This window comes from Mustela putorius, unplaced genomic scaffold (genome assembly GCF_011764305.1).
Source record: "Mustela putorius furo isolate JIRA1106 unplaced genomic scaffold, ASM1176430v1.1 tig00000870_pilon_pilon_pilon, whole genome shotgun sequence".
Taxonomy (NCBI): domain Eukaryota; kingdom Metazoa; phylum Chordata; class Mammalia; order Carnivora; family Mustelidae; genus Mustela; species Mustela putorius.
This window is the reverse complement of record NW_025421503.1, coordinates 67,890-95,104: the sequence shown is the minus strand read 5'-3', so window position 1 is coordinate 95,104 and position 27,215 is coordinate 67,890.

Below are 27,215 nucleotides of genomic sequence, written 5' to 3'. Positions count from 1 at the left end.
ATTCTAATCTGGCTAAAGGTTTATCAATTTTGTGTATCTTTTCAAATAACAAGCCACTGGTTTTACTGATATTTACTTTGGTATTTCTCTCATGTTTGCAAAGTATAATTTTTATTTATTTATTTTTTTAAGTTCCAGTATAGTTTACATACAGTGTTATACTAGTTTCAGGTGTACAAAATAAGTGATTCAGTAATTCTATTCATTACTCAGTTTTTATCACAAGTGTATTTTTTTTAAGGTTTTATTTTATTTATTTATTAGACAGAGATCACAAGTAGGCAGAGAGTCAGGTAGAGAGAGAAGGGGGAAGCAGGCTCCATGCTGAGCAGAGAACCCAAGGCGGGGCTTGATCCTAGGACCCTGAGATCATGACCCGATTTAAAGGCAGAGGCTTCAACCGACTGAGCCACCGAGGTGCCCCACAAGTGTATTCTTAATCCCATTCACCTAGTTCACACATCCCTCCACACACCTTACTTCTGGAAACTAAGTTTTTCTCTATAGTTATGAGTCTGTTTTTTGGTTTGTCTGTTTATTTTTGTTTATTTGTTTAGTTTCTTATATTCCACATATTGATGAAATCATACAGTATTTGTCTTTCTTATTTGTCTTACATATTTCAGTAAACCTTACACTCTCTAGATCCATTCAAGTTATTCCAAATAGCAAGACTTCATTCTTTTCTATGACTGAGTAATAGTCCATTCTTTATATTTACCACATCTTTATTATCCATCCATCTACCATTGGACACTTGGAATGTTTCCAGAATTTAGCTATTGTAAATAATGTTGCAGTAAACATGGGAGTGCATATATATTTCAAAGGTAGTGTTTTTGCATCCTTTGAGTAAATACACAGTAGTGGAATTACTGGATCCTATGATGATTCTAAGTGTAAGGTTGTAAGGGTTTTTTTTTTTGTTTGTTTTGTTTTGTTTTGTTTTGTTTAGTAACCTGCACATATTTTCTAAAGTGGCTATACTAGTTTTCCTTTCCACCAAAAGTGCACAAGAGTCTGTTTCTCTCCATATTCTCACCAGTACTTATTGTTTCTTCTGTAATTTTCTTTAATTTTAGCCATTCTGACTGGTGTCAGTTTATATCTCATTGTAGTTTTGATTTGCAGTCCCCTGATAATGAGTGATGCTGAGCATCTTTTCATGTGTCTGAGGATGTCTTCCTTGAGAACTGTCTTCTGCTATTTTTTTTTAACGATTTTATTTATTTATTTGAGGGAGAATGAATGAGGGAGAGCATGAGAGAGGAGAAGGTCAGAGGGAGAAACAGACTCCCCGAGGAGCTGGGATCCCGATGTGGGACTCGACCCTGGAAGTCCAGAATCATGACCTGAACTGAAGGCAGTTGCTCAGCCAACTGAGCCACCCAGGCGCCCTCTTCTGCCAATTTTTAATTAGCTTATCTGTTTTTTTAGTATTGAATTGTATAAATTCCATATATATTTTAGATACTAGCCCTTTATTAAATATCTCCTTTGCAAATATCTTCTCCCATTCAGTAGGTTGTCTTTTAGTATTGTTGATTGTTTCTTTTCTTGTGCAGAAGATGATTCTTCTTCTTCTTCTTCTTCTTTTGTTGTTGTTGTTGTTGCTTGATGTGGTCCCAATAGTTCATTTAGTTCATTTTTGCTTTTGGTTCCCTTGCCTCAGAAGACATATGTAGAAAAATGTTGCTATGGCTTATCTTACAGAAATTACTGTCTGGGCTCTCCTATAGGATTTGTATGATTTCATGTCTTACTTATGGGTTCTTAATCCATTTTGAGTTTATTTTTGTATATGGTATAAGCAATTGGTACTGTTTTAATTTTTGCATATAGCTCTCCAGTTTTCCTAATATTTGTTGAAGAAACTGTATTTTTCCCATTGCATATCCTTGCCTCCTTTGTTGAAGATTAATTGACCAAATAATAGTGGGTTTATTTCTGGGCTCCTTATTCTGTTCCATTCACTTATATGTCCATTTTTGTGCCAGTAACTTACTGATTTGAATACCACAGAATTGCAGTTTATTGAAAACTGGGATTGTGATATTTCCTCCTTTATTCTCCTTTTTGAAGATTTCTTTGGTTATTTTGGGTCTTTTGGGGTTCCATAGAAAAATTTAGGATTTTTTCTAGTTATGTAAAAGTGATATTGATATTAAGATAGGGATTACATTAAATCTATAGATCTTTTGGGTACTACGGATATTTTAATATTTCTCTTCCAAATCATGAGCATGGACTATTTTTCATTTTGTTTGTTCCTTCTGTTTTTTTCATCAGTGTTTTATAGTTTCCAGAGTACAGGTCTTTCACCTATTGGATTACATTTATTTCTTGGTATTTTACTATTTTTGATACAATTATAAATAGGACTGTTCAGTTGATCTGTCTTTCTGATATTTATTAGTGTGTACAATTACAACATATTTCTGTACCTAGATTTTGTATGTTGAGACTTTGCTGAATTCACTTATCAGTTCTAGCTTTTTTGAAGTGTTTGTGTTTTCTACATATAGTATCATGTCACCTAAAAATACTATAAGTTTTATTTGTTTCTTATGAATTTGGATGCCTTTTATTTATTTTTCTTGTCTGATTTCTGTGGCTAAGAATCCCAGTACTAAGTTGAATAGAAGCAGGGAGACCGGCTATCTTTTTTTTTTTTTTTTTTTTTTTTTTTGGTTTCTAAACTTAGGGGGAAAGCTCTCAATTATTCACCATTAAGTACGATGTTAGTTTTAGGTTTTTCATATGTGACCTTTATTATGTTAAACTATGTTCCCTTTAAACTTACTTTGTTGAGGTTTTTTTAATCAGGAATAGATGTTGTACTTTGTCAAATGCTTTTTCTGCATCTATTGAGATGAACAATTTTTTTATCCTTTCTTTGTTAGATATGATATGTCATGTTGATTTGTGAATACTGAACCTCCCTTGCATTCCAGAAATAAACCCCACTTGATTGTGCTGAATGATTTTGTTTAATGTACTTCTGGATTCTATTTCATAACATTTTGTTGAGGATATTTGTGTCTATGATATTCAGAGTTGCTGGCCTGTAGTTCTCTTTCTTTGCAGTGTTTTTATCCGGTTTTGGTGTCAGGGTAATGCTGACCTAATAACATGCATTTGGAATCTTTCATTCCTCTTCTAGTTTTGGATTAGTTTGTGAAGACTAGATGTTAACTCTTTTTAAAGATTAATTTATTTGAGTGTGAAAGAAAGCAAGAAAGAATGGGGACAGGTGTAGAGGGAGAGAGAATCTCAAGTACACTCCACACTAAGTGCGGAGGCTGATGTGGGGCTCAGTCTCACAACCCTGAGCTCATGACCTGGTCTGAAACCAAGAGTTGCGTGCTTTAACTGACTGCACCACTGAGGCACCCCAGGTATTAACTCTACTCTAAACATTTGGTAGGATTCCCCCATGAATCCATCAGGTCCTGCACTTTTGTTTGCCAGGAGTTTTTTGATTACTCATTTCATTTCATTGCTGGTAATCAGTCTGTTCAAGTTTCCTCTTTCCTTCTGATTCAGTTTTGACTGCTGAAAATATATCCATTTTTTTCCTGGTGTTGCATATGTTTGCATATAACTTTTCATAATATTCTCTTATAATTCTTTGAATTTCTGTTATGTCAATTGTTATTTCTCCTCCCTCATTCTTGATTTTACATTCCTCTCTCTCTAAGGAGTATGAATAAAAGTTCATCAATATTGTCGATTTTTTAAAATCTTTTCAAAGAACCAGCTCCTCATTTTATTAATTGACCAAAAGGTTTTTTTTTTTTTTTGTGGCGTTTTGTTTTGCTTTGTTTTGTTTTTAGTTTATATATCATTTATTTTTAAAAAATGTTTTATTTATATATTTGAGAGAGAGAAACAGAGAAAGAAAGAGCAGGCAAAAGTGCAAGGAAAGGTGGGGGAGAAGCCGACTAACTGCTGAGCAGAGAGCCCAATGTGAGGCCTAATCCCAGGATGCTGGAATTATTACCTTAACTGAAGGCAGACAATTGACCTAATGAACCACCCAGGCATCACTATTCATTTATTTCTGCCAACCTTTATTATTTCTTTCCTTGTATTGGATTTGACTTTTGCTTCTTCCTCCTTTTCTAGCTCCTTTAGGTATATATTTAGGTTGTTTATTTGAGATTTACTTTGCTGCATGTGATAGGCTTGCATTGGCATAAAATTCCCTCTTAGAACCACTTTTGCTTTATCCCAAATGTTTCAGACAATCATGCTTTCTTTTTCGCTTCTCTCCTTGTATTTTTGATTTTCTCTTTGAGTTTGTGATTAACCGCTTCACTGTTTAGTAGCATTTTCTTTTACGTCCATGTATTTTTGTATTTTTTAAACTTTTTATTTAAGTTCCAGTTACTTAACATGCAATGTTATATTAGTTTCAGGTGTGCATTAGAGTGATTCAACATTACCATAAAATACCTGGTGCTTATCACAACTACACTCCTTAATCCCCATCACCCATTTGAAACATCCCTCTGCCCACTTCCCCTGTGGTACCATTAGTTTATTTCTATAGGTAAGAGTCTTTTTCTTGATTTGCCTCTTTCTCTTTTTCTTTTCTTTCCTTGTTTGTTTTGGTTTTTAAATTCCACATATGGTAGAAATCGTGTGGTATTTGTTTTCTCTGACTGTTTTATTTTGCGTAGCATAATACTTTCTAATTCCATCCAAGTCATGGCACACGTCAAGATTTCACTCTTTTGTGGCTATGTAATATTCCATTGTATATAAATACCACATTTTTATTCATTCCTCAGTTGATGGACACATGGATTGTGTCCATACTTTGGATATTATGGATAATACTGTTCTAAGTAATGGAAAACATGTATATGCCTTTTAATAAGTATTTTTAGATTCTTTGGGTAAATTCCCAGGAGTGCAATTGCTGCATTGTTGGGTATTTTTATTTTTAACATTTTCAGGAACCTGCATACTGGTTTCCAGAGTGGCTGCAACAGTTTTCATACCCAAAAATGGTGCAAGAGTTTTCCCCCTTTCTCCACACACTTGCCAAAATCTGTTGCTTCCCATGTTGTTGATTTTATCCATTTTGACTAGTGTGGTGATATCTCATTGTAGTTTTGATTTATATTGTCCTAATGGTAAGTGATGATGAGCATCTTTTCATGTGTTTGCTGGCCATCTCTATGCCTTATTTGGAAAATGTGGATTCGTGTTTTCTGCCCATATTTAATTGGTTTATTTATTATGGGGTGTTGAGTTTGACAAGTTCTCTATATATGTTGGATACTAACATTTTATCAGATACGTCTTAGCAAATATCTTCTTCCATTCCCTAGATTGCCTCTTAGTTTTTGTTTTTTTTAATTAAATTTATTTATTTTCAGCATAACAGTATCATTATTTTTTTCACCACACCCAGTGCTCCATGCAATCCATGCCCTCTATAATACCCACCACCTGGTACCCCAACCTCCCACCCCCCTACCACTTCAAACCCCTCAAATTGATTTTCAGAGTCCATAGTCTCTCATGATTCACCTCCCCTTCGAGTTTACCCCAACTCCCTTCTACTCTCTAACTCCCCATGTCCTCCATGCTATTTGTTTTGCTCCACAAATAAGTGAAACCATATGATAATTGATTCTCTCTGTTTGACTTATTTCACTCAGCATAATCTCTTCCAGTCCCATCCATGTTGCTACAAAAGTTGGGTATTCATCCTTTCTGATGGAGGCATAATACTCCATAGTGTATATGGACCACATTTTCCTTATCCATTCATCCGTTGAAAAACATCTTGGTTCTTTCCATAGTTTGGCGACCGTGGCCATTACTGCTAGAAACATTGGGGTACAGATGGCCTTTCTTTTCACTACATCTGAATCTTTGGGATAAATACCCAGGAGTGCAATGGCAGGGTCATAGGGAAGTTCTATTTTTAATTTCTTGAGGAATCTCCACACTGTTATCCAAAGAGGCTGCACCAACCTGCATTCCCACCAATAGTGTAAAAGGGTTCCCCTTTCTCCACATCCCCTCCAACACATGTTGTTTCCTGTCTTGCTAATTTTGGCCATTCTAACTGGTGTAAGGTGATATCTCAATGTGGTTTTAATTTGAATCTCCCTGAGGGCTAGTGATGATGAACATTTTTTCATGTGTCTGATAGCCATTTGTATATCTTCATTGGAGAAGTGTCTGTTCATATCTTCTGCCCATTTTTTGATGATTGCCTGTTTTGTGTGTGTTGAGTTTGAGGAGTTCATTATAGACCCTGGATATCAACCTTTTGTCTGTACTGTCATTTGCAAATATCTTCTCCCATTCCATGGGTTGCCTCTTTGTTTTCTTGACTGTTTCCTTTGCTGTGCAGAAGCTTTTGATTTTGATGAAGTCCCAGAAGTTTACTTTGGCTTTTGTTTCCTTTGCCTTTGGAGACATATCTTGAAAGAAGTTTCTGTGACTGATATCGAAGAGATTACTGACTATGTTCCCCTCTAGGATTCTGATGGATTCCTGTCTCATGTTGAGGTCTTTTATCCATTTTCAGTTTATCTTTGTGTATGGTGTAAGAGAATGGTCGAGTTTCATTCTCACCACTCTTGTTCAACATAATATTAGAAGCCCTAGCAACAGCATCAGACAACAAAAGGAAATAAAAGGTATCCAAATTGGTAATGAAGAAGTCAACGCTCTCTCTTTGAAGATATCATGATTCTGTATATGGAAAACCCAAAAGACTCTACCCCCAAACTACTAGAACTCATACTACAATTCAGCAACGTGGCAGGATACAAAGTCAATATACAGAAATAAGTGGCTTTCTTATACATTAACAATGAAAATACAGAAAAGGAAATTAGATAATTGATTCCATTTACTATAGCACCAAGAACCATAAGATACCTGGGAATAAACCTAACGAAAGAGGTAAAGGATCTGTACTTGAGGAACTGCAGAAAACTCATGAAGAAAATTGAAGAAGACACAAAAAGATGGAAGACCATTCCATGCTCTTGGATCAGAAGAATAAACTTTGTTAAAATGTCTATACTGCCTAGAGAAATCTATACTTTTAATGTCATTCTGATCAAAATTCCACCAGTATTCTTCAAAGAGTTGGAGCAAATAATCCATAAATTTGTATGGAATCAGAAGAGACCCCGAATAGCTAAGGAAATGTTGAAAAACAAAAATAAAACTGGGGGCATCACGTTACCTGATTTCAAGCTTTATTACAAAGCTGTGGTCTCCAAGACAGCATGGTACTGTCATAAAAACAGACACATAGACCAGTGGAACAGAGTAGAGATCCCAGATATGGACCCTCAACTCTATGGTCAATTAATCTTCAACAAAACAGGAAAAAATATACAGTGGATAAAAGACAGTCTCTTCAATAAATGGTGCTGGGAAAACTGGGCAGTATATGTAGAAGAATGAAACTCAACCATTCTCTTACACCATACACAAAGATAAACTCAAAATTGTAAAAGACCTCAACATGAGACAGGAATCCATCAGAATCCTAGAGGAGAACATAGGCAGTAATCTCTTTGATATCAGCCACAGGAACTTCTTTCAAGATATGTCTCCAAAGGCAAAGGAAACAAAGCAAAAGTAAACTTTTGGGACTTCATCAAAATCAAAAGCATCTGCACAGCAAAGGAAACAGTCAAAAAAACAAAGAGGCCTCTTAGTTTTGTTGATTATTTCCTTTACTGTGCAGAATCTTTCTATCTTGATGAAGTCCCAGTAGTTTAGTTTTGCTTCTCTTACACTTTCTTCAGGTGTCATATCTAGTATGAATTTGCTACAGACAATGTCAAATAGGTTACTACCTGTGTTCTCTAGGGTTTCTTGGTTTCATATCTCAAATTTAGGTTTTTAATCCATTTTGAGTTCTTTTCTTTCTTTCTTCCTTTTTTTTTTTTTTGCATGTTGCTTTCCTTTTTTCCCAACACCATTTCTTGAAGAGACTTTTTCCCATTGAATATTCTCCCCTACTTTGTCAATGATTAATTGACCATATAGTTCTTGGTTCATTTCTGTGTGGTCTATTCTCTTCTGTTGATCTATGTGTCTGTTTTTGTGACAGTACCATACTGTTTTGATCACTACAGCTTTGTAGTATAGCTTGAAGTCTGGAATTGCAATGCCTCTGATGTTATTTTTGTTCTTCAGGATTCCTTTGGTTAATTTGTGGTTCCATACAAATTTTAAGATTGTTTGTTCTTGCTCTCTGAAAAATTCTGGTGATATTTGATTGGGATGCCATTAAATATGTAGATTGCTTTGGGTAATATAGACTTTTTAACAATATTTGTTCTCCCCATCCATGTCCATGGAATAGCTTTTCATTCCTTTGTGTCCTCTTCAATTCCTTTTATAAGTGCTGTATAGTTTTCAAAGTACAGCTTTCACCTCTTTGGTTAGGTTTACTTCCAAGTGTATTATGGGTTTTGGTGCAATTGTAAATGGAACTGATTCTGAAATTTCTCTCTCTGCTGCTTCATTCCTGGTGTGTAGAAATACAACACATCTTTGTACATTGACTTTGGATCCTATGTCTTTACTGAATTTGTTTATCAGTTCCAGCACGTTTTTGGTGGAGTGTTTTCAGTTTTCTATATATACTATCATGTCATCTGTGAAGAGTGAAAGATTTACTTCTTCCTTCCGGACTTGGAGGCCTTCTATTTCTTTTTGTATCTGAGTGTTCTGGCTAGTACATGCAGTACTAAGTTGGATAAAAGTTGTTTTGTTCCTGATCGTAGGAGCAAAACTTTCTTTTTCCCCCTTGACGATGATGTTATCTGTGTGTTTTTCATAGATGTCTTTTATTATGTTGAGGTTTGTTCCCTCCAGCCATACTTTGGTGAGTGTTTTTATCATAAATTGATATTGTAAGTATGTCAAGTGTTTTTACTGCATCTCTTGAGAGGATCATATGGTTCTTATCATTTCTTTTATTAATGTAGTATATTGTGTTGATTGAGTTGTAATGTTAAACAATACTTGCAACAAAGTAATAAATTACACTTGATAATGTTGATTGATTTTCTTAATGTATTGTTGCATTTTGTTTGCTAGTATTTTGAGAAATTTTGTATCTATGTTCATCAGGGATATTGAACTGTAGTTTTGTTTTGTTTTTTTTTTAACAGCACTTTTATAACATTTAGTTATCAGGGTAATCAGCATTACTTCATAGAATGAAATAATTTGGAAGTTTTCTTTCCTTCTTTATTATTTTTTTTTGAACAGTTTGAGAAGAATAAGTATTTACTCTTCTTTAAGTGTTTGATAGACTTTACCTGTGAAGTCATCTTGGTCTAGAATTTGTTGGCAGGTTTTTTTTTTTTTTTTAATTATAAACCCAATTTCAGTACTGCTTATCTAACTGTTCAAGGTTTTTTTTTTCCTTTCTGTTTCAGTTTTTGTAGCTTAAATGATTCTAAGCTTTATCCATTTCTTTTACATAACCCAAGTTTTGGTACATAATTTTTCATAATACTTTATTTGTTTGGTATAGGTTGATTTTTCTGCCTCTCATTGTCATTTTATTATTTTGAGTCCTTTCTTTCTATCCTCTTTTTCCTAGATGTGTCTGCCTACAGATTCATCAAATGTATTGATATTTTTCTCAGGGAAGCAGATGCTCTTTTGTTGTCTTGGTTATTTTTTTTCTATAGCAATTATTTCTGCCCCAATATTTATTCTTTTCTCCCTTCTGCTGTGTTTTTTCAAAGTCAAATATACCTTTAAATAATCAAACTATAAAGACAGAAAATGCTATTTTTTATTATGTTATTCACCATACACTACATAATTACTTTTTGATGTAATGTTCAAACATTCATTGTTTGCATTTAATATAGTGTTCTATGCAATATATACTCTTCTTAATACCCATCACTGGGCTAGCCCATCCCCTCATGTCCCTCCCCTCTAAAACACTCAGTTTGTTACTCAGAGTTATAGTCTTCATGGTTTGTCTCCCTTCAGAGTCCCACCCTTTTTCATTTTTCCCTTCCTTCTCCTAATGTCCTCCATGTTATTCCTTATGTTCCACACATTAGTGAAACCATATGATAATAGACTTTCTCTGCTTCACTTTTTTTCACTCAGCATAATCACCTCCAGTCCATCCATGTTGATGAAAAACAGGATAATCATCCTTTCTGATGGCTGAGTAATATTCCATTATATATATGGACCACATCTTCTTTATCCAATTCATCTTTTGAACTGCATCTCTGCTCTTTCCACAGTTTGGCTATTGTGGACATTGCTGTTATGAACATTGGGGTGAATACTGCCCTTCGTTTCACTACATCTGTATCTCTGGGGTAAATATCCAGTAATGCAATTGCTGGGTCCTAGAGTATCACTATTTGAAAATTTTGAGGACCCTTCACACTGTTTTCCAAAGTGGCTGTACCAACTTGCATTCCCCCCAACAGTTTAAGAGGGTTTGTCTTTATCCACAGCCTCTCCAAAATTTGTAGTTTCTTGTCATTTTTTGCCATTCTATCTTGTCTAAGGTGGTATCTCAATGTGGTTTTTATTTTAATTTCCCTGATGGATAATGATGATGAATATTTTTCATCTGTCTGTTAGCCATTTTTGTGTCTTCTTTTGAGATGTGTCTGTCATAACTTCTGCACATTTTTTTTTTTTTACTTGACTATCTGTTTTTTTTGTGTGTGTGTTTTTGGGGTGTTGAGTTTGAGAAGTTCTTCATAGATCTTGGATATCAGCACTTTGTCTGTAGTGTCATTTGCAAATATCTTCTCCCATTAGTGGGTTGCCTCTTTGTTTTGTTGACTGCTTCTTTTGCTGTGTTGAAGCTTTTATTTTGATGAAATCCCAAAAGTCCATTTTCATTTTTGTTTTCTTTGCCTTTGGAGACCTGTCTTGAAAGAAGTTGCTGTGGCCAACATCAAAGTGGTTACTGCCTAGGGCTTTGATGGATTCCTGTGTCACATGGAGGTCTTTCATCCATGTAGAGTTTATCTTTGTGTATGGTGTAAGAGAATGGTCTAGTTTCATTCTTCTTTATATAGCTGTCCAATTTCTCAGCATCATTTATTGTAGAGACTGTCTTTTTCAATTGGATATTTTTTCCTGCTTTGTCAAAGATTATTTGACCATAGAGTTGAGGATCCATATCTGGGCTCTCTATTTTGTTCCATTGATCTATGTCTCTGTTTTTGTGCCAGTATCATGCTGTCTTTGTGATCACAGTTCTGTAATATAGCTTGAAATAAGGCAATGCGATGGTCCCAGCTTTGTTTTTGCTTTTTCAACGTTTCCTTGGTTGAAGGAGATTTGGAGTCTCTTCTGATTCCATACAAATTTTAGGACTGTTTGTTCCAGAACTTTGACAATTACCATTGGTATTTTGATCAGGATGATGTTGAAATAATAGATTTCTCTGAGAAGCATAGACATTTTAACAATGTCTATTCTTCTGATCCATTAGAATGGAATGTTTTTCCACCTTTTTTTGTCTTCATTGATTTCTTTCATGAGTGTTCTGTAGTTCCTTGAGTATAGATCCTTTATGTCTTCGCTTAGGCTTATTGCAAGTTATCTTATGGGTTTTGGTGCTAATTAAATAGAATCTATTCTCTAATTTCTCTTTCTACAGTTTCATTGTTAATGTATGTGAAAGCAATTTATTTCTGTGCATTCATTTTGTATTCTGTCATTACTGAATTGCTGTATGGATTCCATTAATTTGGGGGTGGAGTCTTTTGGGTTTTCCACACAGAGTATCAGGTGATCTGTGAAGCAAAGAGTTTGACTTCTTCTTTGCCAATTTGAATACATTTGATTTCCTTTTGTTGTCTGATTGCTCTTGCTAGGACTTCTAGTACTCTGTAGAATAATACTGGTGGGATTGGGCTTCCTTGTCATATTCCTGATCTTAAGAGAAATGTTCTCAATTTTTCCCCATTGAGAATGATATTCACTGTGGGTTTTCATAGATGGATTTTATAAAGTTGAGGACTTTTCCCTCTATCTCTATACTATGAAGAGTTTTAATTAGGAATGGATGTTGTATTTTGTCAAATACTTTTTCTGCATCCATTGAGAGGACCATGCGGTTCTTCTCTCTTCTTCTAATGTGTTCTATCATATTGATTGATATGCAAATGTGGAACATCCTTGGATCCCAACTGACTGTGATGGATAATCCTTTTAATGTACTGTTGGATCCTATTAGCTAGGCTCTTTTTGAAAATTTTGGCATCCATAATCGTCAGGGATATTGGTCTGAAATTCTCCTTTTAGATATGGAAGTTGCCTGGTTTTGGGATCAAAGTAATGCTGGCATCATGGAAAGAGTCTGGAAGTTTTCTTTCTATTTCTATTTTTTGAAACAGCTTCAGGAAAATGGGTATTATTTCTTTGAATGTTTGGTAGAATTCCCCAGGGAATTCATCAGGTCCTGGGCTCTTGTTATTTGGGAGGCTTTTGATCACTGCTTCAATCTCATTACTAGATATCGGTCTATTCAGGTTGTCAATTTCTTCTTACTTCAGTCCCGGAAATTTATAGATATCCAGAAATGCATCCATTTCCTCTAGCTTGCTTAACTTATTGGCATATAGTTGATCATAATTTCAGAAGATTGTTTCTATTTCCTTGGTGCTGGTCATGATCTCTCATCTTTCATTCATAATTTTATTAATTTGGGTTTTTTTTTCTACTTCATCAATTTATTTTTTTAATTAAATTTATTTATTTTCAGAAAAACAGGATTCATTATTTTTTCACCACACCCAGTGCTCCATGTAATCCGTGCCCTCTATAATACCCACCACCTGGTACCCCACCTCCCACCCGCCCACCACTTCAAACCCCTCAGATTGTTTTTCAGAGTCCATAGTCTCTCACGATTCACCTCCCCTTCCAATTTCCCCCAACTCCCCTTCTCCTCTCTATCTCCTCATGTCCTCCATGCTATTTGTTATGCTCCACAAATAAGTGAAACCATATGATAATTGATTCTCTCTGCTTGACTTATTTCACTCAGCATAATCTCTTCCAGTCCCATCCATGTTGCTACAAAAGTTGGGTATTCATCCTTTCTGATGGAGGCATAATACTCCATAGTGTATATGGACCACATTTTCCTTATCCATTTGTCCGTTGAAAAACATCTTGGTTCTTTCCATAGTTTGGCGACCGTGGCCATTACTGCTAGAAACATTGGGGTACAGATGGTCCTTCTTTTCACTACATCTGTATCTTTGGCGTAAATACCCAGGAGTGCAATGGCAGGGTCATAGGGAAGTTCTATTTTTAATTTCTTGAGGAATCTCCACACTGTTATCCAAAGTGGCTGCACCAACTTACATTCCCACCAACAGTGTAAGAGGGTTCTCCTTTCTCCACATCCCTTCCAACACATGTTGTTTCCTGTTTTGCTAATTTTGGCCATTCTAACTGGTGTAAGGTGATATCTCAATGTGGTTTTAATTTGAATCTCCCTGAGGGCTAGTGATGATGAACATTTTTTCATGTGTCTGATAGCCATTTGTATATCTTCATTGGAGAAGTGTCTGTTCATATATTCTGCCCATTTTTTGATGATTGCCTGTTTTGTGTGTGTTGAGTTTGAGGAGTTCATTATAGATCCTGGATATCAACCTTTTGTCTGTACTGTCATTTGCAAATATCTTCTCCCATTCTGTGGGTTGCCTCTTTGGTTCTTTCTCTTTTCTTTTGGATTAGTCTGGCCAATTGTTTATTGATGTTTTTAATTCTTTCAGTGAGCAAGCTTCTGTTTCACTGATGTGTTCTAATGTATTTCTGGTTTACAATTCATTGATCTCTCTTCTAATCTTAATTATTTCCATTCTAATGTTGGGGATGGTCTTAAATTTTTGTTGATTCTCCAGTTCTTTAAGGTGTAAAGAGTTTGTGTATTTGGGATTTTTCTATTTTTTTTGAGGTAGGCTTGGATGGCTATGTATTTCCCCCTTACCACTGTCTTTGCCATAGCCCATAGGTTTTGAACCAATGTGTTTTCATTCTCATTGGTTTCCACGAATTGTTTAAGTTCTTCTTTGCTTTTTGGTTACCCCAAACATTCTTGAGCAGGTTGGTTTTTAACTTCCAAGTGTTTGAATTTCTTACAAATTTTTCTTGTGATTAAGTTCCAGTTTCATAACATTGTGGTCTGAGAATATGTACACAATAATCTCAATCTTTTGGTATCAATTGAAACCTGATTTGTAACCCAGTATGTGGTCTATTCTGGAGAAAGTTCCATGTGCACTCAAGAAGAATGAGTATTCTGTTTTAGGGTGGAATGTCCTGTATATATCTATGAGATCCATCTGATCTAGAGTGTCATTCAAAGCTCTTGTTTCTATGTTGGTTTTCTGCTTAGATGATCTGTCTATTGCTGAGAGTGGAGTGTTAAGTTCTCCTAGAATTAACATATAGTTATTAATATATCTCTTTATTTTGATTAACATTTGGCTTATGTATTTGGCTGCTCCCATGTTGGGAGCATAGATATTTACAATTGTTAGATCCTCTTGTTGGGTAGACCCTTTAGGAATGATGTAGTGTCCTTCTGTATCTCTGACTACATTCTTTAGCTTAAAATCTAATTTGTCTGATATAGAATTGCTACCCCAGCTTTCTTTTGAGGTCCATTGGCATGAAATATGGTTCTCCATCCCTTCACTTTCAGTATGGATGTATTTTTAGGTTCCAAATTGGTCTCTTGTAGACAGCATATGGATGGGTCCTATCTTTTTATCTATTCTGCATCCCTGTGCCATTTTATAAGAGAATTTAGGCCATTCACGTTGAGAGTGATTATTGAAAGATATGTTTTTATTATCATCATGTTGCCCATAAGGTTATTGTTTATAAAGACTATCTCTGTATATTTCTGTTCCATATCAATCTTGGGGTCTTTCACCTTTTATATAGAACCTCCCTTAATATTTCTTGCAGGGCTGGCTTAGTGGTCACATATTCTTTCAGTTTGGCCTGGTCTTAGAAGCTTTTTATCTCTCCATCCAATCTAAATGACATTGTTGCTGGATAAAATATTATTGTCTGCATGTTCTTCTCATTTAGTTCCCTGAATATGTCTTGCCAGCCCTTTTTGGCTTGCCAGGTCTCTGTGGACAGGTTTGATATAATTCTGATGTTCCTCCCTCTGTATGTAGGAATCTCTTCCTCTAACTTCCCTTAAGATGTTTTCCCTGAAAAAGTGCTCCATATTACTCGGCATCAGGGAAATACAAATCAAAACCACAATGAGATATCACCTCACACCAGTCAGAATGGCTAAAATCAACAAGTCAGGAAATGACAGATGCTGGCGAGGATGCGGAGAAAGGGGAACCCTCCTACACTGTTGGTGGGAATGCAAGCTGGTGCAGCCACTCTGGAAAACAGCATGGAGGTTCCTCAAAATGTTGAAAATAGAACTGCCCTATGACCCAGCAATTGCACTATTGGGTATTTACCCTAAAGATACAAACGTAGTGATCCAAAGGGGCACGTGCACCTGAATGTTTATAGCAGCAATGTCCACAATAGCCAAACTATGGAAAGAACCTAGATGTCCATCAACAGATGAATGGATCAAGAATATGTGGTATATATACACAATGGAATACTATGCAGCCATCAAAAGAAATGAAATCTTGCCATTTGTGACAACATGGATGGAACTAGAGCGTATCATGCTTAGCGAAATAAGTCAAGCAGAGACAGACAACTATCATATGATCTCCCTGATATGAGGAAGTGGTGATGCAACATGGGGGCTTAAGTGGGTAGGAGAAGAATCAATGAAACAAGATGGGATTGGGAGGGAGACAAACCATAAGTGACTCTTAATCTCACAAAACAAACTGAGGGTTGCTGGGGGGAGGGGGTTTGGGAGAAGGGGGTGGGATTATGGACATTGGGAAGGGTATGTGCTTTAGTGAGTGCTGTGAAGTGTGTAAACCTGGTGATTCACAGACCTGTACCCCTGGGAATAAAAATATGTTTATAAAAAATTATATTAAAAAAAAAGAAACTTCTTCTCTTGCAAAATTAAAAAAAAAAAATGTTTTCCCTGGTTTTAAGATTCAAGAGTTTTACTTTTACATGCTAGGGCATTGGTTTATTCTCCTTGATTTTTCAGTGTTCTCTGTCCCTCTAGGACATGAATGTTTGTTTCATTCCCCAGATTAGGGACATTCTCAGCTAGGATTTGCTCAAATATATCGTCTAGTCCTTTCTCTCTCTCCACCCCCTCAGGGATCCCAATAATTCTGACATTGGAACATTTCATGGCATCATTATTTCTCTAATTCTGTTTTCATGGATTCTAAGCTGTTTGTTCCAGGCTTCCTCCTCATCCTTCTTTTCTATCAGTTTGTCTTCTACATCACTAAATTGTTATTCTGCCTCATTTACCCTAGCTGTTTGAGTACCTAGATTAGATTGGATCTCATTGATAGCGTTTTTAAATTCTTCTAGATCAGCTCTCACTTCTGCCTTCAGAGAATCTGTGTTGCCACTAACAGTTTTCTCCATCCTATTGCCTATGTAACTTTTACCTGGAAATCTATTTCCAACATATTTCTTATATCCATACCCATTAGTTCAGTAGCAAAGGCCATAGTCTCTGAATTTTCCTGTGTTGGGGGGTTTCTCTTCCTAGTCATTCTGTTGGGGGGTGGTTGAGGGAATGTTCAGAGTCCAAACTATTGACCACAATCTGAGCAACATTCAATTGTTTTTTTAGGGACCTTACAGTTGTTGAGCTCTTGTTCTTTCAGCCTATCTTCTGGGGGAGTGGCCAGCTGCACTGTTTTTCAGACAACCCTGTTTAGGCAGAGTTGCCCTAATCCCTCTGGGGGCCATGGGCTCAGTAAAAACCAGTTTGGGGGGACTTTTGTTCTTTGGCAACTTTCCCTGTTGCCTTTCTGAGTCTCTTCTAAGATTCAGAGCAGAAGTTACGATATCCAAATTTCAGTCTCAGAACAGAGAGATGACAATCTGTTCTCCAGAAAACCATCCAGGCCACACTGGCTCCATTTTTGTCTGTGCTGCTAAAAAACACGTTTTCCTGGGTTGTACACCCCGCAGCAGCACTCCCAGCCCTTGCTTCCAGGTCCAGGCACATCTCTGCCCTTTATGCTTTTAAAACCTCCAGCCACTCCCAATTCACATGCATGCCCCCAAAGCTCCAGGTGTCAATCTTGGGGGCTGCCCTAAAGTCCTTTCCCAGCCACTACTGATCTGTGAGTCTGTGCCCAGTCCCCAGTTCAGGAGGCCTTTGAGCTCCTGTGGCATTCAGTATCCCAGACACTCCCTCCCCATTCTGTTTATCTTCTGATATATCTGCCCACATATTCACAGTTCCCCACTCATACTTCAAAACCAACCACTGGAGATATTCTGTTGGTCTGGATCTGGATATATCTTCTTACATCTCGGGCTGATTTTGTGGGTGTTCAGAATACTCTAGTAGATACCCAGCTCATTTCAGGGGACTGGTTGAAGTAAAATCCCTTACTCTTTTGCCATCTTGCCCCCCTCCTCTTCTGCTGGTTTTAAAGCTGTGTTTGTTGTTCTCTTTCTAGTTAAATTGGGTGTGAGTTTAGGTTGTTTATTTGAGGGGTTTTTGTTTTGTTTTGTTTCTTAATGTAGGCTTGTATGGCTATAAACTTCTCTCCTAAAACCACTCTTGCTGCATTCCATAAACAATTAAATTTTTGTTGTCATTTATTTCCATGCAATTTTTTGTTTCTCCTTTTATTTCCTGATTGATCCATTCATTGTTTATTAACATGTCACTTAAACACCATGTCTTTATTTTTTAAGATTTTTAAAATTTTTAAGTAATATCTACAGTGAATGTGGGGCTTGAACTTACAACCCCCAGATCAAGAGTCACATATTCTACCATCTGAGTCAGCCAGACACCCCTAACCCCCATGTTTTTGTGGTCTTTCCAGATTTCTTTCTTATGGTCGACTGCTGGTTTCTTAGCGCTGTGTTGAGAAAATATGCATGGTATGATTTGACTTGAATTTGTTGAGTTTTTTAATGGGCTAATATCTGGTCTATTCTGGAAAAAGTTCTACATAAATTTGAAAAATATATTTATTCTGCTGTTTTCAAATGGAATGTTTTGAATATATCTGTGAAATCTGTTCCAGTAATGCTTCAAAGCCACTCTTTCCTTGTTGATTTTCTGTTTAAATGACTTGTCCATTTAATTAAGTGAGGTATCAAAGTCCCATACCATTATTATATTATTATTGATTAGTTCCTTTATGTTTGGACAGGCTGTGGAGGATGGACCTTGCATGGGGGCTGAGGAGGTGAGCACTGGCAGCTGAGCACCTGGAATCTGGGTGTGGTGAATTGTGTTGGGATTCTTCAGCTTGTCCTGGTGAGTCAGAGATGTTGCTGACAAAATGGCAACTGTGCATCCATAATCTTGGAGAGGCACATGTAGGGATTTAACAAAATTTGCCCTAAGCGCAGGTCCCAGGCTAGCAGTCTTGGAGTGGGTGAGTTCTTGGGACAACTCTTGGATGTGGCACATTAGGTAGTAAGTGTCTGTGCAACTGTACCTCTTGTAGTTGTCTTTGTGTTTATGCTTATGGGGGAGAAAAATGGTGACTACCAGCTCTCTTGTTTTCAGAAAATTACCCAACACAGTTTGAAATCAGTTTGAACAGATCAATATATTGTTTTCCCCCAGAGATGGATAGACTGCAGTTTTTATGTTGCCTCTCCAAGCAGGCTGTGTTTCTTTAAGGACTGGAACCAACTATCTCTCACCCTTCAGATTGGCCCAGTGCTGAGTCAGCTAATTTTTAAAGTTCCAGGCTCCAAGTCCCAGGGGTTATACAAAGTCAGGGAATTTGGCCCCTCTTGCTCCTAAAGCCAAACTTCATGGGGATTAGTCTTCCTCATGCAAATTCCCTGGTGTGAGGGCCTATGTCTCTGCCCTCTATGGGCACAGCTGCCTCCCACCTATTGACATCCTCCTCCTGCCTTTCTGAACTTAGCTTTTCAAGTGCATCTTGTCTATATTTAGTTGTGGATATTGTTCTTTCAGTTATTGCATTTGTCTACAGTTTATTGACTTGGATGTGGATGATATCTAGTTGAAATAATGGGCAGAATAAGCTTAGGGTCCTCCTACTATGTCATCTTCCCAAACTTCCTCTATTTTCATGTATTATTGCTATGTCCCCCTCCCCATCCCTTTCAGCTTTATTGCTTTGCATTACTCTGTCCTCCAGGTAAATGATCTGATCTTCTGCTTCATGTAGTCTATTATTTATATTGTGCATGTTTAATTTCAATTGTTGTATTTTTAATTTCCATTGTTTATCTCTGGTCCATTCTATTTCAATGTTTTTGTTGAGAGTCTCACTGCAGTTCTCTACTTTCAAGTTCAGAAAGTATCTTTATGACCATTATCTTAAATTCTATATCAGGAATATTACTCATCTCCATTTTATTTAACTCTCCTGCCATTATTTTGTCCTGTTCTTTCTTTGGGGGCATATTCTTATGTCTCCTCATTTTGTCAAACTCTCTGTATCTGTTTCTGTGTGTTTAAAAAAAAGAAAAGTTGGGGAGTAATAGAGGGAGACAAACCGTATGAGACTACTAACTCCAGGAAAGAAACTGAGGGTTGCAGAGAGGGAGGTGGGTGGGATAATGGGGTAACTAGGTGATGGGCAATAAGGAGGGCATTTAATGTGATATGCCCTAGTGTTGTGGTTGAAACACTTTTGCCTTAAGCCCAACATTCAATGGCTTTCTTTGTCTATTGTGGGCAGTGTTTTCTCCCTGTGTTGTTAGTGGTCCACTCTGGGGCCACCTTGGGCTTAATCTGAGTCATACCTGGTGTTTGCCTGATATGCAGTAGCACAGAAATGCAGTGTGCTTTTTCTGTGTTGTCTCTTGAGAAGCTTTCACTGGTGGGACCAAATGTCTGTCTACAGTCCAGTGATGTGACTGCTGCAGGACTGATGTGTGGCTATCTTCTGCTCTCCCTGGGACAGGAGTCACTTTGGAGTGGTCCCAGCCCATGTCTGGGCTGCTTGTACATTTCCAGGTTTGTGGAATAAATCTGTAAAGACTCCAGTCAAGGACATATTGGAGGAATCAAAACCTCAGGAGGATGTGGGGACAGGGCTCACTGTTAGAGAGTGTTGGTGCTGTTCTGGTTCCCACAGGTTTCCATGTGTCTAGACTGGGGAGGGAAATGGTGCCTCCAAGATCTTTTGTTCATGAGGAAGTTTCCCCCAAACCCCTGCCCCTTCAGCACATGCCCTGAAATTATTAAATAAACCTCCTTCTTACATTCCTTAGACATTTTTCAAACTTCTGTTTCTATACTGTGTCTCAATGGGGCGGTTTGTTGTGCTCTCTCATTCAGGGTGGGGACTCAGTTTCCTATATCCCTCATAGCTCTTTCAAAGCAGATTCCAATAATTTTTAAAGTTTCCAGTGTTAAGTTCAGCTGATTGAAAGTGCTCATGAACTTCGGTCCCTCTGGTTTCCAAGTTAAATATTATAGGTATTTTTCCACTTAGTATGGGTTCCCTGTGCCTGGTGTGCTTGATGTGAGGAACTTTTTTCTCTCCCCTCTCCTCTTCTACAAATCCCTAACTCCCATAGACAGTTTCATGTGTCCCTTTAGCTCCAACCACATCTCCATCCTTCCAACCCTATTTGATGTGCCCTCTTCTTTACATTTAGCTGTTCTGCCAGTCTCTAGGTGGTTTTCTGGATTATATACACTGGTATGTGTGTTGTCTAATTGCATCCAAGAGATGCAGTGAGCTTAGGTTCTTCCTACTATGCCATCTGAACCCAGGAGACCCTTTTCCATTTTTATTTTCTTTAACCATTTCATTTATTTCTGCTGTAATATTTACTCTGTACTTTCTTTTACCAACTTTAGACTTTTTTTTTTTCTAAATTTGTTAGATATAAGGTTACATTGTTTGAGGGTTTTTTTTTGTTGTTGTTGTTCTTTTTGTTTTGTTCTTTTGTTTTGTTTTGTTTTGTTTTTAGGTAGGCCTCAAATGCCTTAAATTTTCCTTTTAGAACTACTTTTGATGTATCCCAAAGATTTTGGATCATTGTGTTTTCATTTTCTGTTGTCACTACATTTCTTTTTTTCCTTTCCTTTTTTATTTATTCCTTAACAATTTATTATTTAGTAGGATGTTGTTTAATCTGCATGTGTTTGTGTTTTTTCCAGTGTATTTCTTGTATTTGATTTCTCATTTTGTATTGTTATGGTTAGAAAAAATGCTTGTTATGCTTTTAATGTTAAATTTATTGAGTGTTGTTTTGTGGCCTAACATGACCTATCCTGGAGAATGTTACAATGTGCACACACACACACACACACACACACACACAAAGTGGCTCAGTCGGTTAAGCAGCTGCCTTCAGCTCTGGTCATGATCTCAGGGTCCTGGGATATAGCTTCTATATTGGCTCTTTGCTCAGTGGGAAACCTACTTCTACCCTGCCTTCAAGACCCCATGTTTGTGCTTACTCTCTCCCTCTCTGTCTGTGTCAAATAAAGGAATAATAAACTCTTGGTTCTGGCGCAAGATGTTGGAGAAGTAGGAGGTGCTGTTTCAACCAGTCCCCAAAAGTGAGCTGATTATCTATGAGAACACTCTGAACACCCATGACATCAGTCTGAGATTAGAATTATACACTTCTGGATCATTATAGGGGCAGAAGACACCAGTTGACAGGTATAGCAGAGTGGGAACATCGGACTGATATTGGAAGATAAACAAAAGGGGAAGGGAGCCACCAGAAGTGACCCATTGGAAAGTAATGCTCCAATATAAGAGTGCCCTGTGGTTGGGGACCAGCATTAACTTGGAGTCTGGTTAAAAGCACTCAAAAAGAGCAAAAGATCTTAAGGGGAAATTGGTGGAATCGGGCAGTTAAGGGCACAGGCTTAAGCCCATGGACCCAGGATGGCCACCACTGGCCCTGTGCCAGAAAGAGTATAGCAAAGAAGTCAGACCTTGGTCCCTTTGCCGCTGGCACACGTGAGAGGGTCTGGGTGGCAGTGCACGAGAGTCTGGTGTGGACACCAGCTGGTGTTCTCTAGAACTACAGCCTTTTGCACTCTGCACGCTGGCTGCAAGACCAGGGTCTGATTCACTCTCCACACCCTCCCCTGAAAGAGGTCCGAGCAGGCACTAGCCAGTGCTCTCTAGGAGTTGTGAGAGTCTGAACACTCCCATCACTGGCCAGCATGAAAATTTCAGTGTGCTATCTCTGGTTGAGACCTCTCCAGCGGTCTGGACCTGCCCAGACACCTGCGGCAAAGGCAGCACTGGAAGCCAGCTCTCTGGACTAAGACTTCTCCTGGTTTTGGTAGCACCAAGGTACAAGCAGGAGCTCCTGCGATCCCTGAGACTGTTGCTGGGGATGCGCTCTGCTGGTAGCAGAGGGGGAGTTCATGTGCTCTGGAGCACTCAGAGGGGAACAGACTGAGATGGAGGTCTGGGTGCAGTGTGCTTTCCTATAAACCTCCGAAGAACACCAAAAGTTGCCAAGGGGAGGAAAAACAAAACAAAACACCCTCCAGAGAACAAAAGCCAGACAAACTGGTTTCCTCAGAGCCCAGCCCCTTGATAGAGAGCAGGAGGACTCAACTCTAGCAAGACTGCCTGAAAAAAACATGCAGCAGGCCCCCTCCCTGAGAAAGCCAACCAAAAACAAAAACAAAAATAAAAACAAAACCAAACAAACAAATAAACAAAAACACAAGAGGACAACCAACACAGGGTTTGCATAAAACTGTAAAACCCCAATATCAGGGGAAAAGAAGATATTAAGCTTCTGGTGTTGCCCTAAGCCTGTATACTTTATAGATACAACTTTTTTTTGTTGTTTGTTTTTTTGTTTTTGTTTTTCTTTTTGTTAATTTTTTATAAACATATATTTTTATCCCCAGGGGTACAGGTCTGTGAATCACCAGGTTTACACACTTCACAGCACTCACCAAAGCACATACCCTCCCCAATGTCCATAATCCCACCCCCTTCTCCCAAACCCCCTCCCCCCAGCAACCCTCAGTTTGTTTTGTGAGATTAAAAGTCACTTATGGTTTGTCTCCCTCCCAATCCCATCTTGTTTCATTTATTTTTAATTCGTTCCCACTATTCTCTTTCTTCTTAATATTTTTTTAATAATTTTTAACCTATTACCATTACAATGAGAGGTGAGAGGTTCAGTAGAACAAATTCCATAATAACTTTTTAACTCGAATTTTTTGATACATATAGTTGTGTTTTCTTTTGTTTTTCTAGTTTTTTAATATTTATTTAGAGATAAGCTTAAAGATAATCCTCTTTCCCCAGTCAGTACTACCCCTATATATAAACCAGTTTTAATCCCTCTTTAACTAGGGAAAGTTGAGTCTTTTAACAAGGATATCAAGATACACCAAGGAAGAATCAAAATTACCTTCACTGCCCACACAGAATTTATAACCATCTTCCTTTTTTTTTTTTTTCTTCTGTCAGTGTTTCTGTGTATTTGTATTTTGCTCTGGTAGTATATAAGTCTATATTTGGGGTTCATTTTGGCTGGGTTCTTTTTTTTTTCCTTGTCATTTACTTTTGCTAGACTTTTTGATTATCTGTTTTTGTTTGTGTACTTTATAAATCTTACCTTTGGGGCCTATTCAGGCTGAGTTTTCTTTTTTCTTTTTTTCTCTTTCTTTTTCTCCTTTCTTTATCCTTTTTTTTAAATCTCTACCTCTCTCTCTCTATCTCTTTCTTTTTTCTATGTTTATGGTGGGGACTCCTGATTGTTCAGAAGCATTCTAGGGTGCACTTTGCCTGGGCCATGGTTGATACATTCAGCTACACATCCCCTTGTCCATCTCTCACCAAAATAGCAAGGAGGAGGAATACCCAACAGAGGAGAAATTCAGAGACTGTGCCCTCTCCATCAGAGCTATTGTATATGGACATAAAAAGTATGACAGAAAGGGAACTCAGGCTAACAATTATCCAGGCAATGGCTAAGTTGGAGAAAACCACTAATTACAACATGGAATTTAGGGAATAAGTGAAAGCCACCAGGGAAGAAGTTAAAAATACTATCAATGAGATCCAATCTAATCTAAATTCTGTAAGAGCTAGGGTAACTGAGGCAGAAGATAGAATTAGTAATCTGGAGGACAAACTTATAGAGAAAAAAGATCAGGAGGCCTGGAACAAACAGTTTAGAAGCCATGAAAACAGAATTAGGGAAAAAAAAAAAAGATTCCATGAAACATTCCAAAGTCAGAATGATTGGAATCTCTGAGGGGGAGGAGAAAGAAAGAAGACTAGAAGATATAGTTGAACAAATCCTCCATGAAAATTTTCCGAATCTGAGGAATGGAACTAGCATTTGTGTCCAAGAGGAAGAAATGTCTGCTCCCAAGATCATAAGATCTCGAAAGACCTTTGTGACACCTGATTGTGAAATGGATGAATTATAATTTTAGACAGGAGCCCTTGAAAGCAGCTAGGGGGAAGAAATTCCTTATGTACAGAAGAAAGCCCATCAGAATAACCTCAGAACTGTCCACAGAAACCTGGCAAGCCAGAAAGGGCTGGCAAGATGTATTCAGGGCACTAAATCAAAAGAACATGCAGCCAATACTTTATCCAGTAAGACTGGCATTTAAAGTGGATAGAGAAATAAAGAGCTTCCAAGAATGCTAAGGTTTAAGCATATGTGACCACCAAGCTGGAACTACAAGAAATATTAAGGGGAGAGGTTTTATAAAAGAGGAAAAAGAACAAGAATATCATTGAACAAAAATTTATGGAGACAATATATAGAAACAAAGATTTCACAAGTAACACAATGTCAACAAAAACGTATCTCTCAATAATCAGTTTCAACGTGAATGGCCTAAGTGCACCCATAAATAGGCACAGGGTTGCAGATTGGGTAAAACAACAGGACCAATCCATGTGTTGTCTATAAGAGACCCATTCTGAATCTAAGCATATATCGAGAATGAAAATGAAGGGATGGAGAAGTATCTTTCATGCTAATGGGCCTCAAAAGAAAGCTGGGGTAATGAGGATCACATCACATAAATTAGATTTTAAATTAAAGACTATTGTCGGAGATACAGAAGGACAGTACATCTTTCTTAATGAGTCTATCCACCATGAAGATGTAACAGTTGTAAATATTTATGCCCCCAATATGGGAGCAGCCAAATACACAAGCCAACTGTTAATCAAGATAAAGGGTCATATTGATATGAATACATTAATAGTAGGGGATCTTAAAAAGCCACTCTCAGTAATAGATCATCCAAGCAAAAAATCAATAAAGAAACAAGAACATTGAATGACACATTGGACCAGCTGAACCTCATAGATATATAAAGAACATTCCACCCTAAAACAACAGAATACTCATTCCTCTCAAGGGCACATGGAATCTTCTCAAGAACAGACCACATACTTGGTCACAAATCAGGACTCAACCAACCCAGAAGTTTGAGATTATTCCCTGCATATCCTCAGATGACAATGCTTTGAACCTGGAGCTCAAACACAAGAAAAAGTTTGGAAGGAATTCAAACACCTGGAACCTAATGACCACCTTGCTTAAGAATTCTTGGATCAACCAGGAAATCAAAGAACTTAACCAATTCATGGAAACCAATGAAAATGAAGACACTTCGGTCCAAAACCTATGGGATACAGCAAAGGCAGTCCTAAGGGAGAAATACATAGCCACCCAAGCCTCTCTCAAAAAATAGAAAAATCCAAAGTACACCAGCTGTCTTTACATCTTAAAGAACTGGAGAATCAACAACAAATTAAGCCAACCTGACACAAGAAGTGAAATAATCAAGATTAGAGCAGAGAACAATGAGATAGAAACGAGAGATATATTATAACTCATCAATGAAACTAGAAGCTGGTTTTTTGAAAGAACCAATAAGATTGATAAATCTTTGACCAACCTAATCCAAAAGAAAAGAGAGAAGGCCCAAATTAATAAAATTATGAATGAAAAGGGAGAGATCACAACTAACACCAAGGAAATAGAAACAATCTTCAGAAATTATTATCAACAGTTATATGCCAATAAGTTAAGCAACCTAGATGAAATGGATACATTCCTGGAGAACTGTAAATTTCCAAAATAGAATCAGGAAGAAATCGATTAGCTGAATAGACCAAAATCTAGTAACAAGATTAAAGCAGTGATCAAAAATCTCCCAAAATACAAGAGCACAGGACCTGACCCATTCCCTGGAGAGTTCTACCAATCATTCGAAGAAATAATACCTATTATCCTGAAGCTGTTTTAAAAAATAGAGACAGAAAGAAAATTTCCAGAATCTTTTTACTAATCCAGCATTACCCTGATCCCCATACCAGGCAAAGACCCCACCAAAAAGGAGAATTTCAGACCAAAATCCCCGATGAATCTGGATACTAAGATTCTCAATAAGATCCTAGCTAATAGGATCCAACAGTACATTAAAAATATTATCCACCAAACCAGGTGGGATTTATCCATGGGATGCAGGGGTGGTTCAACATTTGCAAATCAATCAATGTGATAGAAAAAAAAATCAATAAGAGAAGAAAAAAGAACCATATGGTCCTCTCAAGGGATACAGAAAAAGAAATTGACAAAATCCATCATCTGTTCCTGATTAAGACACTTCAAAGTACACGGATAGATGGAACATTACTGAACTTCATAAAATCTATCTATGAAAACCCCACAGCGAATATCTTTTTCAGTGGGAAAAAGCTGACAGCCTTCCAGTTGATATCACAAACACAACAAGGATGCCCACTCTCACCGTAGTGAGAACATAGTATTGTTGAACATAGTATTAGAAGTTCTATCAACAGCAATCAGACAACAAAGAGAAATAAAAGGTATCCAAATTGGCAATGAAGAAGTCAAACTCTCTCTCCTTGCAGATGACATGACACTTGATATGGAAAACCAAAAAGACTCCACCCCAGAACTACTAGAACTCATAGAGCAATGCAATAATGTGGCAGGATACAGAAACAATGTATAGAAATCAGTTGTTTCCTTATATACTAACAATGAAAATACAGAAATGGAAATTAGAGAATTGATTCCATTTACTATAGCACCAA